Raw genomic sequence first — 15,440 nt, 5'->3', positions numbered from 1 at the left:
TGGCCAGAGGATATGAACTACAATAACCACAGCCAGCTGAGTTAGGAGTCACATGCCCCGGAGCTACACCAACAAGACTTTTTAAAAAATGAAAATGAAATAAAAAAAAAAAAACATAAGAAGCACAGGGGGATTAAATCTATATTATTTCAAATGAGATAGAGATGAATTTAGCCTACAGTAATCACTCTTTCCTACCATTAAAGAAAAGCATGGCTTGTGCTCCATTGGGCATGATATCCATTAAAATTGGAACAATACAGAAAAGAGTAGCATGGTTCCCGAGCGAGGATGAAATGTAAGTTCACAAACTGTTCTATATTGATAAACAAACAAATAAACAAACAAACAAACAAACAAATAAATAAATAAATAAATAAATAAATAAATAAAAGAAGTGTATGGTGTGGCCTGAGAATGGTGATCCATGACTGTATTCCTAACACTCGGGAGGCAGAGGCAGGAGGAAGAGAAGTTCTAGTCTTCCTTGACTCTCTGGTGAAATCAAGGCCATTCTGGTCTTGAGTCCCTGTCTCAAAAGGAAACACGAAAGCAATTACATTTGTAAACGTAAGGGTTGAGCATGGAGATGGCTCTGTCAGCAAAACAAGCCATGTTTTGACAAGCAAGCATGAAGACCTGAGTTTAGTCACAAGTACCCACGTAAATGCCTAGCGCTGAGTATAATCTCATAAGCAGAGCACATTGGAAGGCAAGAGGATCCCCGGAATTTGCAGGGTGACCATGCTAGCCAACAAGTAAGCCCTAAGTTCAGTGAGAGACCTTGTCTCAAAATATAAGGTGGAGAGCAACAGAAAAAGATACCCAATGTCAACTTTTGACCTCCAACTTTGTACCTGTATACAAATCACACATGTACACACACACACACACACACACACACACACACACACACACACACTTACTCACATTATCTCAGGGAGTAGTTAAATATGGTAGCCAGCTAATTTAACAGTAATGTTTGAAGTCACTAAAGGATGAAAGGGGGAAAAAATACGTCACATTCTTTTTCATTTTTTTCAGCTCTGAGAATTGAACCGAAGGCTTCACACACTCTACCACTGAGCTGTAGTATCAGTGTGCCTCCCCCACCATCTTTTATAGACCAAGCTAATTCACAGTAATTGTGAATAGTGCCTGAGCTAATAATTTCAACTCTACCCAAGTCAACATACCTTTTCTATAAAGTATTTTGCAGTTTATGGCTGCATGCACATGTAATTCTGGTACTTGGAAATTGAAAGCAGGAGGACCAGGAGCTCAAAGTTGTCAGCAGCTATCTTGAGCTCTTGATAGCCTAGACTTTGCCTCTAAAACCAGAAACAGGAGCTGGAGAGTTGGTTCAGTGGTTAAAAGAGCATTTTGTTAGGCTCCTGCCTTTGTTCCCTCCTTATCCCTGCACTTCTTCTAGGCAGGGTGATTTTTGGTTGACAGGTTTTGTGTGGGGGTTGTTGATCCCCTCCTTCCACTAGTCCTGCCTGGCTAAGAGGGGGTCACTTCAGTCTTCATGCCCCAGTCACCCCGTTAGGAGTCTCAGCTGGAATCACACCCATATCCTCCCAGGAGCCTACCTTGCCATGGTCCTCCAGCTTGACCAAGAGATGCCCCTCCCCAGTTTCCCTTTATTTTCCCCTCACCTCCCACATCTGATCCTTACTCTTGTTTCCCTCCCCATTCCTTCTCCTGCCCACTTCCCTCTCTTCATCCAATTCTGCTGTCTATTCTATTTCCCCCTCTGAGTGACATTCAGGCATTCTCCCTTGGGCCCTCCTTGTTACTTGGCTTCTTTGGGTCTGTGGATTGGGTATGTTTGTCCTATACTGTTGTTCTAATATCTACTTGTGAGTACATACCATGCATGTCTTTATGGGTTGGGGTTACCTCACTCAGGATGATCTTTCTTATTTTCTAGTTCCATCCATTTGCCTTCAAATTTCATGATTTCTTTGTTTTTAATAGCTGAGTAGTATTCCATTGTATAAATGTACCACAATTTCTGTATCCATTCTTTAATTGAGGGACATCCAGATTGTTTCCAGTTTCTGGCTATTATGAATAAAGCCGCTATGAACATAGATGAGCAAATGTCCTTGTTGTATGGTGAAGCATCTTTTCCCAACACCCATATTCTGTGGCTCACAATACCTGAAACTCCAGGTCCACGGGATCTGACTGGCTCCTTGGGAACCTGCATTCAGACACACTCATTTATGTATAATTTTTAAAAAGTAAAACTATATCTTTAGATAGGACTGAAACAAACAAATGACATGAGAAAGGGGAGAGTAAAATAGCATGACTCGAGAAATAAGGGAAATTCATTTTTCACACACTCCTGAGCCAAAGAGTGAACTTAGATCTTTCACGGTGAATATCTGACATTGTTTTGTAAGGTAATAGAATCGCTGATGACCACTGGCATGAACTGATCAGTGATTTCTGTATAAATTATGATGATTTTAATATAAATTTGTGTATTTGTTTACTTTAACATAACTCGATATTTTTGGAATCATAAAGAAGAAAGTTAAAACACTATGGCTCTATGAGTCAGAATTTTCCCTGTAACTACCACCATAAGGATTTACTTCACATTGTTACGGATGTCTACTTAAACATTTTTTGATAACAGAAATTTGGATTTTACTGTTGCATTTGGATTAGCTCTTATGCCATGCACTTGTCCCTAGGAATAACAATGTGCTTTCAAAACATTTCAGCGCCTAAGAACATTCTACCATGTGAGTAAATGAGAGTTTATTAGACCTCTCCCTACTAAAATGTTTGTCCTGTTACTTAACCAATGGGCATGTCCACTGTTCTGTTTCTTACTATGATTAATGATCTGTAATAAAGCCTGCTCACTCCGACCGTCAGCATGTCTTATTCTGTATTTTGAGTATTGAAAAGATATCACTTTCATATGTTGTACAATATCATTTTCTAGCTGCTTCCCAAAATTACTGTCTACATTTAAACATTTTTTAAATTAATTTTTTAAATTTTTTTTTTTTTAGATAAACCCAAGTAGACCTAGAATTTTTTATGTAGCTGAAGCTGGCCTTGAACTTGTGCCTGTTCCACCTCCACTTCCAAATGCTGGGATTGCAGAGAGGTTCCGCCACGACAGTTCTGATTTGAACTCTTAAAACAATATATGAGAAGACCCTTGCATAGCTGTGGGTGACTGACATGTTTCCTTAGCAGCATTGCTAAATATTTCATTTCCTCAGTCATCCATTCATTTATTATTCATTGTTTAATATTTTTACATGTTTAAGGAGTGTGTGTGTGTGTGTGTGTGTGTGTGTGTGCGCGCGCGCAAGTGCAATCCCCAGTGCAAGGGTTTGCAGAGGCCAAAGTAAGAAATCAAATGTCTTCCTCTTGCTTTCTGCCTTATATCCTTGAGACAGGGTTTTTGCTGAGCGTGAAGCTCACTGTTTGGCCAGACTGGGATACACTTGTTGATATGCGAGGGTTACAGGAGTTTTCCATGGGTGCTAGGGATTTGAACTCAGGTCCTCCTGCTTGTAGAGCAAACATCTTACCCACTACACCATCTCCCCAGCCCTCACTCATTAATCAACTCAACCAAAAGTGAGTGTTTTCTCAGTGTCAGGCACTATTTTCCACGTGGGGTTTTAACTCCCCGGATAGACCCTGCCTTCTGGGCAGTGTAAACCAGATCAGAAATGTAACCAGTATCAGATGGCACAACCTGGTATATAAAAACTGGGTTTTGTTCTAGACGCAGAAGTTCATACAGAGCAATGGTGTGGTCTTGTTTACAGACATTAGAAGCTCTTTTCCCCTGACAGATAGTGAGTGGGACAGGGGCAGGGGCAAGAGTTGACCGTTCTAGGCCAGAGACCTAATAAGAGCAGCCCAAACAGACAAAGTACTGGTGCCAAGTGCAGGGGCGGAGGGAGAGACCACATTATTATTTACAAATGTTTAAAAATACATAACTGTTTTTATTTTAGTCTCTTGTCATTTTGTTAGAAACATAGTCTTTTTTTTTTAAGCATGTGCCAGCACTGGCTATGTCTGCTTTTATTTGTTTGTTTGTTTGTTTGTTTACTTAATCTTTCTGTTCATTTGGTGTTTGGCCTACATGTATGTCTGTGTGATGGAGTCTGATCCAATTTTACAGACAGTTGTGAGCCACTATGTGGGTGCTGGGAATTGAACCCGGCTCCTGTGAAAGAGCAGCCCATGCTCTTAAACTCTGAGCCATCTCTCCAGCCCTGTTGGAAACATATTCTAAATATTGTTGTTTGTCTTCTATATTTGAGCACAATATTTGACGTATCAAAATTTAACTTTTCAATAGGTTTTGTGGTGCCGGTCTGTATTCCCAGAACTCACCAGACAGAGGCAGAAAGACCACTGCAACTCCAAAGCCAGGCTGGACTGCAAGTCAAAGGCCAGGCTATCTGGTGAGACCCTAAAACACACACACACACACACACACACACACACACACAACTTTTCTCTGTACCAAGTCTTTCCTTGCTTGATAATTTTCTCTTGCTCTGGTGTGGAAAGCAGAGAAAGCCCGAGGTATGGGGAGAGGATGAAGTCATGAGTGAGTTGTGTGTTGTTGACATAAGCACAGCCATGTCAAACATCCTAATGCCTCAGACCCATGGGAGTGGCAAAGCCTTCCCAGGGAGAGGCTCAGAGAAATGCAAAAGACTCCCTCTACTCTAAACATGAGTGCCTGTGAACAACTGACAGTGTTTGCAGAAGGTGACAGCCATGGCTTCTTCCTCCAAGAAGAATCTTGAGACTGCTCCCCTACAGAGACCTCCCAACAAGATTAGCTAAAGCTGCCTCCGTGTTCTGTTGTATGCAATAAGCTAATCCTAGATTTAGATGTATAAAATAAAAAGACTGAGGCTCCTCCGTCAGAGAAAGCACAGTCCATCTGATCCCAGCTGTCTGTGTGTCTGACTTTTCTTCATTCCCTTGTTGCCCCAGTTAGGTCCACTCTGAAGCCACACAGGGCACAACACTCTGAAATATTCGTCTCTTGTTGTTGCTATTAATGGCTTTATGAAGCATTAGAATCCTAACAGTTTCTGCTGGTTTGTTTTCTAAGGCCTTGAAATCCCTAAAGAGCACAGGTGCTCCCAAATTCCAAATAGCAAGTCTTTACAGCTCTGATGGAGAATTTGAAACACCAGTGTAACCATTGGCCGGTCCACAGAAACAGGCCTGAAATGAGAAGACACGCGCACTGCTGATAACATTCCCCAAAGGCCTTGTGCAGATGCATGGTGCTCGGGGTTGGGAGGTTAATGTAAGAGGGGAGACCTTGAGGGAGAACATTTGTCCATTGGGTGAGTTTCCTTAGAAAAGACTGTAGGACCCTAGTCTCTTGGTGTTTTGCACTGCTTCCTGGTTGGAAATTAGGGTGCTTGCTCAGACATTCACTCTGATCAACATCACCCTTGTCAGAGGTACAAGCAATGTAACTGACCATCTTGGGCTTAAGTCATTAAAGATGTCAGAAGTCTTGTTATGGAAACACAAAGCTGACTAAGTGCTGTTGGGGTAGATCCCATACCAACCCTGAAAGGAAATGGGAGAGGGGTCCTCTCTCATCTTCAGTCCATTTTAGGACTTTCAACTGCCACTCAGGGATTCATTCGATTGGGGACATAGAGGACCAGAAGCTAATCTAAGCTGTTCTCCCACAGTGGCAGGGTTAAAGGGACATAGGTAGAAAGTACAGGCAAGAGAGGGTTTCTTAAGACAGTGGCTTCTTATTCCCATAAGATATTTGGAACAGAGGTGATAGGAAAGCACAGGGTAAATAGGAGCAATGGAAGGAAGGGGAATAACCCAGAACACTAGAAAACACCCATCCCAGAGTTGGTTTAATGGATGCCCATGTCTTGATTCTCTTCTATCTGGAAGGGAGCTACTTGCTCGCTTCAATAAAACTGTTACTTTTGATTGTGGATCGGTCTTCTGTCTTCCCTGGATGTTCAGCCATTTCTCTGCCCCACAGACGGAGCTCAGTGATTCCCCTAGACCAGTGGTTCTCAACATTTCTTTTCTTTTCTTTATTTTTTATAAAATCTTTCTAACTTCTTTTAAAAAAAATTATTAAATATTCTACCTGCGTGTGTGCCTGAACACCAGAAGAGGGCATCAGATCTCATTACCGATGGTTGTGAGCCACCATGTGGTTGCTGGGAGTTGAACTCAGGACCTTTGGAAGAACAGACAGTGCTCTTAACATTTGAGCCATCTATCCAGCCCCGGTTCTCAACATTTCTGATGCTGCAACCTTTTAATATAGTTCCTCATGTTGTGGAGACCAGCCCTACCAACCATAATTTTTTTTTCTTTGCTACTTCACAACTGTAATTTTGCTACTATTATGAATCATAATATAAATATTTTTGGAGATAGAGGTTGCTAAAGGGTTAGCAACTAATAGGTTGAGAACCACTGCCCAAGACAGATGTTAAACCACTATTAAACCACTAGTTTCAGGAGCTAGTTTCACTGAAATGACTTCAAGCTGCACAGGGCTATCTTAGGGAAATGATACTTAAGCGTAGGTACTTATTGCTCAGCCCACCTAAAGACCCTGCACCCCATCTGGAGAGGTGGAGAGTGGTCCTACTGGTGCTATTTATAGGTACCATGTTGACCAACCATCCAGGTCTTCTCATGACCAAAAGTCTCATTGTGAGAAAGTCCTCAGTCCTAGGACAAGGACTGAGAGAGCTTTTCCCACCCTACATTCTGTCTGGAAGTTACACACAATCCAAAGCTGAGCCAAAAGGCAAGGAGAAGCTGTGTCTGAAGAGATATGAGGTGGATAGGGCCTTTGAATGGACTCTTTGTGTCCATCTCCCTGCCAATCCCTGCGTGATAAAGAGCTACCCTTAAGCATCTGCCCCAGTTAGACATTTGTTTTCCTGAAATTCTCCATCTACTCTCATTGACTAGATGTGATTGAAGAGACTTTGCTATCAAGAAGTGGATGGATAAGTCGTGGGACCTCTGTAGACAAACCATGGAACAAATTAACATTGTACTTCTAGAGCCAATGTCACAGTCACACTATGATGCCTTAGGGACAGGATCTCATCGGGTTCTTCCCTAGTAGCCATTTGTCACAAGCCATTGGTAGAGCTCTAACTGTTTTAATCTGTTTATTGTGCATTGCAGTTCTGTTTAGGGCTATCTTGGATGCTTTGTTGATCCCTTTAGACACAGACTTCAGTTACTGGAGTTTTATAACAAGATGCCCTTTAGAAATTTCTCAAAAATTCTCAACACTAAGTCCATGGGGATTTTAATTGTGATTATATTAAAATATATTCATCCAGGGAGACCTGGCATTTTAAAGCCTTCCCAGAATAGCCGGGTTTATGGGATGGCTTTGTTATTTGCAACCTATGTAATCACAGGCAAGCTATGTAACCTGAAAGCTTTCTCCTCACGTATAAAATGAAGCTAATAGCAATACCACATTCAGAGCATTGTTGCAAGGATTATGGTGAGCTAGTTATGCAAAACACCTAGACAAGTCTAGCAGGGTTGGCATGGTTGTGGTTGCTTTACATGGGTCAGCTTGGTTAGGCTAGAACCATGCTTCCTAGACACAACCCCCTCCTCCATGGTTCTGGCTGGGTCAGCTATAAGAGAACTCTGTGCATGACTTTTAAAGGTTGAAAAATGAAGCCGGAGCCAGTTCTACAGCCTTTCTAGTTCAACCAGGATCTTTACCCCAAGATTTTCAGGGTTGGAGCCATATCCATGGGGCATGAATTATTTACTTTTCTTTTGCTGTGATCAAACACCATGGCCTAAAGCAATTTATAGAAAAAAGAATTTACTTTGGCACGTGGTTCTAGAAGATGAGTCCATCATGGCAGGGAAGTTTTGCAGCCAGCAGCAGGCAGGGCAGCTGCGGCAGGAGGAAGGTGAGAGCCCACATCCTCAGGGGCAAGCATGAGGTAGGGAGAGACAACTGTGACTAGGGCAGGGTATATAATTTCAAAGTCCTCCTGCAGCGCTGTAACTCACTAGCAAGGCTGCACATCCTAAATCTCCCCAAATAGTGCCAGCGACTGGAGGTCAAATGTTCAAATACCTGAGCCGATGGGGAAATATTTCTCATTCAGACCTTCCTTACTCCTGAAATTAGTTTATGATCTCCTAGTTTGCTTTCTGTTGTGTGTTAAAGACCATGACAAGAAACAACTTGGAGAAAAAGAATGTATTTGGCTTTATATGCCCCATCAGAGTTTATTATTGAGGAAAGCCAAGGTAGGGCCTCTGGCAGGAACCTGTAGGCAGGGACAGAAGCAGAGGCTATGGAGAAATAGGTTGCTTACCAGACAACTCACAATAGCTTGTAGAGGAATTTTAAATCAGAATGTGGCTGCTCTGGCAAGAGATCACATCCAAAGACCTAGGCATGTGTGATCTGGCTAGAATATAGATACTGCTTTAATCCAAGGAAACAGAGGCAAGCAGATCTCTGAGTTCAAAGTCCGCTTGAGAAACTGAGAGAAGCCAGATTTAATCAGTCAGCTTGAAAAGGAGTTTGAGCCAGCACAACAGAGTTGAAGCAGTCAGGCATAGCTCAGAAAGAACTGGCAAGGGTGATCTTAATCAGCAGTAAGTCTCAGAGGCTGAAAGTATCTAGGCCTAGATTAGATTGTATGGAGGCTAGAAGCTTCCAGGACTAGACCTGGGTTATAGAGAGGAAAGCAGTAAGCCTCCAAAACAACAATTACAACAGGAGAATAAAAATTTCTTAGGATAGGTCACTTATTTTGCTTTCTTATACTATTTAGGATGATCTGCCCAGGAGCAGCACCTTTTCCACAGTGCACTAAATCCTCCCAGTCATTAATTAAGGAAATGTCCCACTGGCTTGCTTATAGACCGAGCTGATGGAGGCCTTTTCTCAGTTGAGGTTCCTTCTTCCCAGAGGATTCCAGCTCGTATCAAGTTGACAAAAACTAAACAGCTCATGGTAGATTGCCAGGAAGAGCAGGGTCTTAACATGTGGGTATCCATGTCACTGAAGTTGGAGAAGGACACAGATTCACGAGTTCCTGCGGCCTTCACGTCGGACCATTTCATCTGCAGACTTGTTGACATGAGGGGCAGCCCTCTCTGCAGACATAACAGTACCACAATGACTTCTCACCTGGGATCTCGTCCCCTTTGGGGCCCTCAGCGGCTTTGCCTGGACAAAAACCATGTCTTGCGATTATTCAGTCTTTTTTCTTACAGCTGTCAGTTGGCTGCTGTGTTTTATAACATGTATGTTCAGGCATTTCTTTATGGGATGATTTCTGGTTGATACGGGGCAAATGGTCTTTTGGTTTGCTTATCTATTATGTTTTCCAATAAATAAACTTAAAGGAATTATTGATTCGTTGTATCTTTCATATTGTATCTGGTCAGGACCTTTTCTTACTGTTTCTGTAACTGCTTGTGAGCCCTGTTCCTACCACTAAGAAAAGGAGGAAAAGTACTGGGAATGTGACGGGGCATCCCACTCTTTCTCAGGCTCACCTCAGCCTACCCATCATCTTCCCTGTTGTTCCCCTCCAGTCAGTTCCTCCTTTCCACTACAGTAGCTCTCAGCGAAGCTGTGTGTCTCTCCCTTCTTGGATCCTCAAGGAAAAATATGAGATTTTTTTCCAGCCATCATTTAGAAAATGGCACTAGTCAAACTCTTAAAATTTCTGAGAATTAAAAAGAAAGCAATTACTTACTCTCCGGACTCCCAGTTTCTCTCTTTTCCCTGGGCTCGGTTACCCAGTTCAGTCCACAAAATAAAGTTCTTAGTTTCTTTTCCAACCAGTGATGATCAGATCAAGTCGCAGACCTGAAATGTAAATGAGCCAGACTCTGAATGAACTCGCCCCCGGTGAAATTTCAGCTCCACAGAAAACTGGGTCTGACTTCACTCTGAAAAGCGCAGCAGTGAGCCAACAGAAGCATGGAAACTGAGAGCGAGGACTGAGTTTAAACAAGCAAATCATAAACACTTAGAGAAAAAAAAATCATTTCTCAAGCAGTCATTAAAAATTCATTTTTTAATGACCAGAACATAACATCATTGCTTACATAAAAGGTCCATTCTTCATCCACAGTGCTTAACTAAATCACCGGTATTTAACACACAAAGTACAAATCATACTGTAAGAGGTTATGAGTGAAAGGAAAAAAACAACAATGAATACACAGTTTTGCTGAATGAAAATACTGTGATTCCTAGGGATCAGATGGAACCTCAGACCCATTCCTGGCCACCATCTGCTACGTGCTATCTAGATTTATGAAAACTTTCATATTTTTGTGTCTTTCAAATCATCAAGTGAACAATATTTTTTTGATATATGAACACTAGGTAAACTTCAAATTTCAGTGTCTACAAATGGCATTTTTTTAGAGTGTGGCCATACTCATTTGTTCACCCACTGCATGTATCTTGTTTAGCAGTATAGGTCAGGTGGCGGTGGTGTTGCAACATCCACTCTGAGGAGAGATTAGCGGTACCCAAGTACAGCAGGGTACCCTTGGCCTATACTACTGGTGTTGGCGTTTTGACATCTCTCTCCTACGGGATGTCACCAACCCTTATTCAAAATGTCTTCAGACATTGCCATCTCTTTGGGAGCAATCCCCTGACTGAGGCTCTGCAGAAAACTTGGGCTGCTACAGGATAAGGGGCAGGGCAGGGAAGAGAAAGCAGAGGGAAAGGAAAATGACAGAACATCTTTTCTGAGTTTTAAAAACACGACTTTTAATTTGAAACACGAATGGATGAAATTCAGAATGGCCCTAAGCATAAAAACACACCTGGTTTCCAAGGGTGAAACGCGATTCTTAAAACATCTGTCTTCTTAGAGCAGCCCATCATGAAATGCGACAGCTTCTTTCTAAGTCATTTTACTATTTATTTATTTAACCCATGTGAATTTCCTGACAAACTCTCAGCGATATTCTGAGAAGATATATATTTAGTATGTTACAGGTCTAAACCTCATTTGTCTAGGTTCTAGAACGCTCTGTTCTGAGAGGGGACAGAGGGGTCGCCCCAGAGGGCCCTTTCCTCTACGAGTTCCTTGTTTTTAAATAAGTGTACATAACCTCTTTACATATATATGAGCAATTCTTTCACAATTTCATACATGTGTTCAGTGTATCTCGAGCCTATCCACCTCCAACTCCCCAGATATCTTCCTACATGTTCCTTTTCCTACCTTCACATCTTCTCCTTTTAACATTCTCTAGAGTTCTTGGTTAATCTTGTTGATCATTTCCTGACTCAGCTCTGACCCCAAGGGCTGCCTGCCTAACTGGTTCTAGGAGTCCAGGCTTGGATTTTGATTACCTGGCTAAGAGTCAGAAAAGTCTGGTATTTCTGGAAGCTGTGGGTGGGGTAGGCTCAGGAGTTCTTTGGCTTGAGTAGGCCCATGAAGGAAAGGGATGCAGACAAACAGGCTTGGGCCATATCTGACAGAAAAGACACTGAGTATAGTAAAGAATGTATTTCTAGATTAGGCTCCTATGAAGGGAGTCAGTTCACTGATATAAACCTAGGAGAGAAATTGCCTCCAAACACTGTGAGCCATAGGACGCTTTCCTGTCTGAGTCATAAATATTAATACATGATACTCATTTTTCTATTGTGACTGTCCAAAAGTTAAAAATGTAGCTATCTCATTCAAATACAGTGATCATGTATCAAATGTTAATCTGATTTAGTACTGAAGGAACCAATCAGTTGAGAATCTGGTTAAAAAATAAAATAAAAGGACTGGGTGATTTGTCATATATACATGCTTGCGTTGTATTGCAGTTTCCTTGGAGAATGAAACATTCCATCCTGCTGGAAGCCACTTAAACAGGAAGATTACAAACTCCAAATAGCTTCAGGAAGTCCCTGAAAACTAACCAGATTCACTGTTTGCCCTCATCCCAGAGTAAGCGATAAAAGCTGGGACTCCTCAGGTGATCCATGCTGCTAAGACTCTCAAAGCTGCAAAGAAAACTCTGAGAACAGATCAGCTGTCTGAAAGAGGTTAGAGCCCATATCAAAGGCCCTCAATATGTGGGTTGTGACCCCTTTGGAGTCAAATGGTCCTTTCAGAGGAGTCCCATATTAGATATCCTGTACACCAGGCATTTACATTACAACTCTTAACAGTAACAAAGTTATAGCTATAAAGTAGCAACAAAATGATTTTATGGTTTGGGGGTCAACAAAACATGAGGAAATTCACTAAAGGGTCACAGCATTATGAAGGTTAAGAATGACTGATCTGTGTGGTCAGTGACCATTATTTGTCCAAGTTTTCAATTTCCAGTATTTTCTATTTTCTGAAAAGAGTATCAGCTGGCCCTCATTATTTCGGACAGTTATGTTATATAAATGCATGAAATTAATAACATTTAGTTAACCAATATTAAGTCATTTCTTCTACAGAAAATAGAAATGTTCTTATATACTTCTGCTTCAATGTTTTGTCAGCTGATCAATATATAGCCCTGTTTCATGTGTGTTTTCACTCAAACACACCATATTTAGCTTATTCTGTTGATTTACTGACATTGAACTTATGGTCAGCAGTACTACAACTCAAGGCTGAAGAAAACTTTTTAAACAATATATGTTTGCCATAAGCCACATGTGCTAGCTCTCCAAAACCATTCTTAGGAGTCATCTTCAGCAATTAAAAAAAAAAAAAAAAAAAAAAAAACCAAAAACAAAGAAAAACTCACAAAATATGAAAACATGGTGCTAAACAGACTACAAAAAGGCACTTGCTCATCATCTGAGGATGGAAACAGGCAAAGGAGCAGAGATGAGGTAAGACCTCAGCATTCTGACGAAGTTCTGAAAACAACCATGAGAGGGCCTTGTGTGTTGGTCTTGGGATTACATACTTTCACAAGGAGACATGACTATGGGGTACATTCTCGAGTTGGTTAATATTGAGAATGGACTGTATTTGTTAAGTAGTTCTCAACCTTCCTGATGCTGCAACTCTTTAATACAGTTCCTCATGTTGTAGTGACCATTAACCATAAAATTACTTTAGTTGCTACTTCATAACTGTAATTTTGCTACTGTTATGAATCTTAATGCAAAATCTGTGTTTTTCAATGGTCTTAGACTATTTTTTTTAATGGTCTTAGACCTGAGAAAGGGTCTTTTGACCCCCGAAGGGTCGTGGCTCACAGGTTGAGAACCACTGACACAGATCATAAAACTTTAAAATAGCCAGAAGCCATTTGCTACTTATCAGCTTCTATAAGTTAACATTTAAGACATAATCAATGGAAAGCCCAAACCACAGTCTCCTGGGTATCAGATGGGTCTTGATTAGGCTTTGGTAGGTAAAGATTTAGCATTCATCTTCTCAACCTTGGTGTTTTAGTTGAGGTCATCTGGGTTTGGAGGGCTGCCGTGTACATTGTTCAATGTCCTGCAGCATTCTCAGCCTCTGCTCACTTGGTATAAGTGACATCTTTTCTCCTGATTGTAGCAATTAAATGTGCCTCCAGACACCATCTAAGACACTTAGGAAACAGAATCACCCTGTTGAAGGGCCTTTCCTCATGTATCATGGTCTCAGTTCATTTTGCCCACTGGAACAAAGAGGTATCTTAGGTAGCTTATAAGCAATAGAAATTTCTTCTTTACAGTTCTTGAGCTTGGGAAGTCTAATTTTGATACTCCAACAGATTTGTTCTTTCATAAGGGCTAGTTTCCTGGCTTGTAGATGGCACCTGCTAGCTTTATCTTCATGTGGCAGAAGGGCAAAGGAGCTGCCTCAGGCTTAGTTCATAAAGGACAACTTATTTCTTCATAAGAGTTTCATTATCATAATTTTATCCTCTTCCAAGGCTCTTTTTTTTTTTCTTGATACTATCACACTGGATTCTAGCATATAAACCTGAGGCGAAGCCCAAATATTTAGACAATAACAACTGGAAAAAGGATAAAAGCATCTGCTCACCAATTTGCAACCACACAGGTTTGACCCTTCAAAGCTTGTGCAGTCAAATGCATGCGCACACGCGTGCGCGCGCGCACACACACACACACACACACACACACACATTATATATACTATTTTGTTTACTTTTTGGGAGAACAAAAACCACAACACAGTACTGAAAGCTCAGAAGACACTTAATAAATATTTCTAGTTGGAAGTTAAAACCTTTGACCAGTCTAAGATCTGAGTCAAGAGTGAGAGTTGGAGGTTGGCAAAGTCTGTGTTACATGGAGACACTCCTGCTGAAGTAGAGATGCTTCCGCTCATTGGCAATACTTCCCACCATCTTCCAGAAGGCCTAAAGGAAGGCTGAAAGGGATCGCCCCGAACGACCAGAAAAAGAGGGCTCTTCATGGAATTGTTCCTGTAGGCATACACATCTGCCCTGGCCTAGGAATTTGGTGATACTGGCTTCATCCATTCAGGAGTTGGCCTAAGGCGGCTTCATGAAGGAGGTCTGGCCAAATAGGAACAAGAGAATCGGGGCAGAACAGAATAGTCTGTGGCCTCCACTCAACAGGAGAACCTCTGTGAGCCTCTGGTTCTCCGTGTATAAAATCAAGGTGACAATAAAAATTAACCCTTTACCATTGTGGGGTCATTATTGGAGACAGATGTACACTTTTCTCATTTTAACCAAATAAGACAAACCTTAGAAGCACTGTGGGTGGAGGCTTCCTGTTATCAGCTGGTTTGGAAATGTCTTTTCCACACAAAACTTGCCTCCAGTAGTGCTTTTATAACTTCGAAGCTGTTATTTCTTTTTACTCATTTATTTTGTAATTATAAATGTAAATCAACACCAGTCCCTAGTGTGCAGTTGTATTTACACATTTGATTACTTTTTAAAATTAAAACTCTTTATCTGAGATACCCATTTAAACAGATTCTTTCTCAAAATCCTTTGTTTTGCTTATGTTTTTCAACAAATCTGGTCCTTTGTAACGAGTTGCCCCACTTGAGGCACATTTCATACCATCGACTATGTGCTTGGGGTCTCCCAGGCACAGCAGAAAAGTTAAAGTTTCTCTCTCTCTCTCTCTCTGCTGCAGTAAGGGCAGCTCTTGTGTAGAGTCCTGTGATGGGTAACAGAAGCCATATATACATTCCAAATAGAGATTTGAAGTGTTCGTGTGGAGTAATTCTGTCTTCCATCAGCAGCAAAAAGTGCTTGAGTTCCAGTGATAAAACTTGACATTTTGGGCTTGAAGGATATCAGCTTCCAAGGACTATCAGGTGGATCCTTAATTGATAAGCCAACCAGAAGAAGACTGGATGTTGCCCTGACAGTTGAGAGTTCTTTATCCCTGACTTTACGTGTTCTTCAAAAGAAAATTTCACTTCTGAGGAAAATTG

The 15,440-nt window shown here is 41.4% G+C and overlaps 1 non-coding gene across 1 annotated transcript; it reads left to right on the top strand.

Annotated features, from left to right (window-relative positions):
• The first annotated feature begins 223 nt into the window (after positions 1–223).
• LOC129693210 (U6 spliceosomal RNA) lies at positions 224–326 on the top strand. Its single transcript, XR_008722836.1, has one exon. It is a non-coding gene; the product is annotated as a U6 spliceosomal RNA (small nuclear RNA).
• Positions 327–15,440: the final 15,114 nt, after the last annotated feature.

This window comes from Psammomys obesus, unplaced genomic scaffold (genome assembly GCF_907164565.1).
Source record: "Psammomys obesus unplaced genomic scaffold, mPsaObe1.curated_primary_1811, whole genome shotgun sequence".
NCBI classification, from domain to species: Eukaryota; Metazoa; Chordata; class Mammalia; order Rodentia; family Muridae; genus Psammomys; species Psammomys obesus.
Note: the sequence above shows the minus strand (reverse complement) of the source record. Positions and strands in the feature narration are given on the sequence as shown.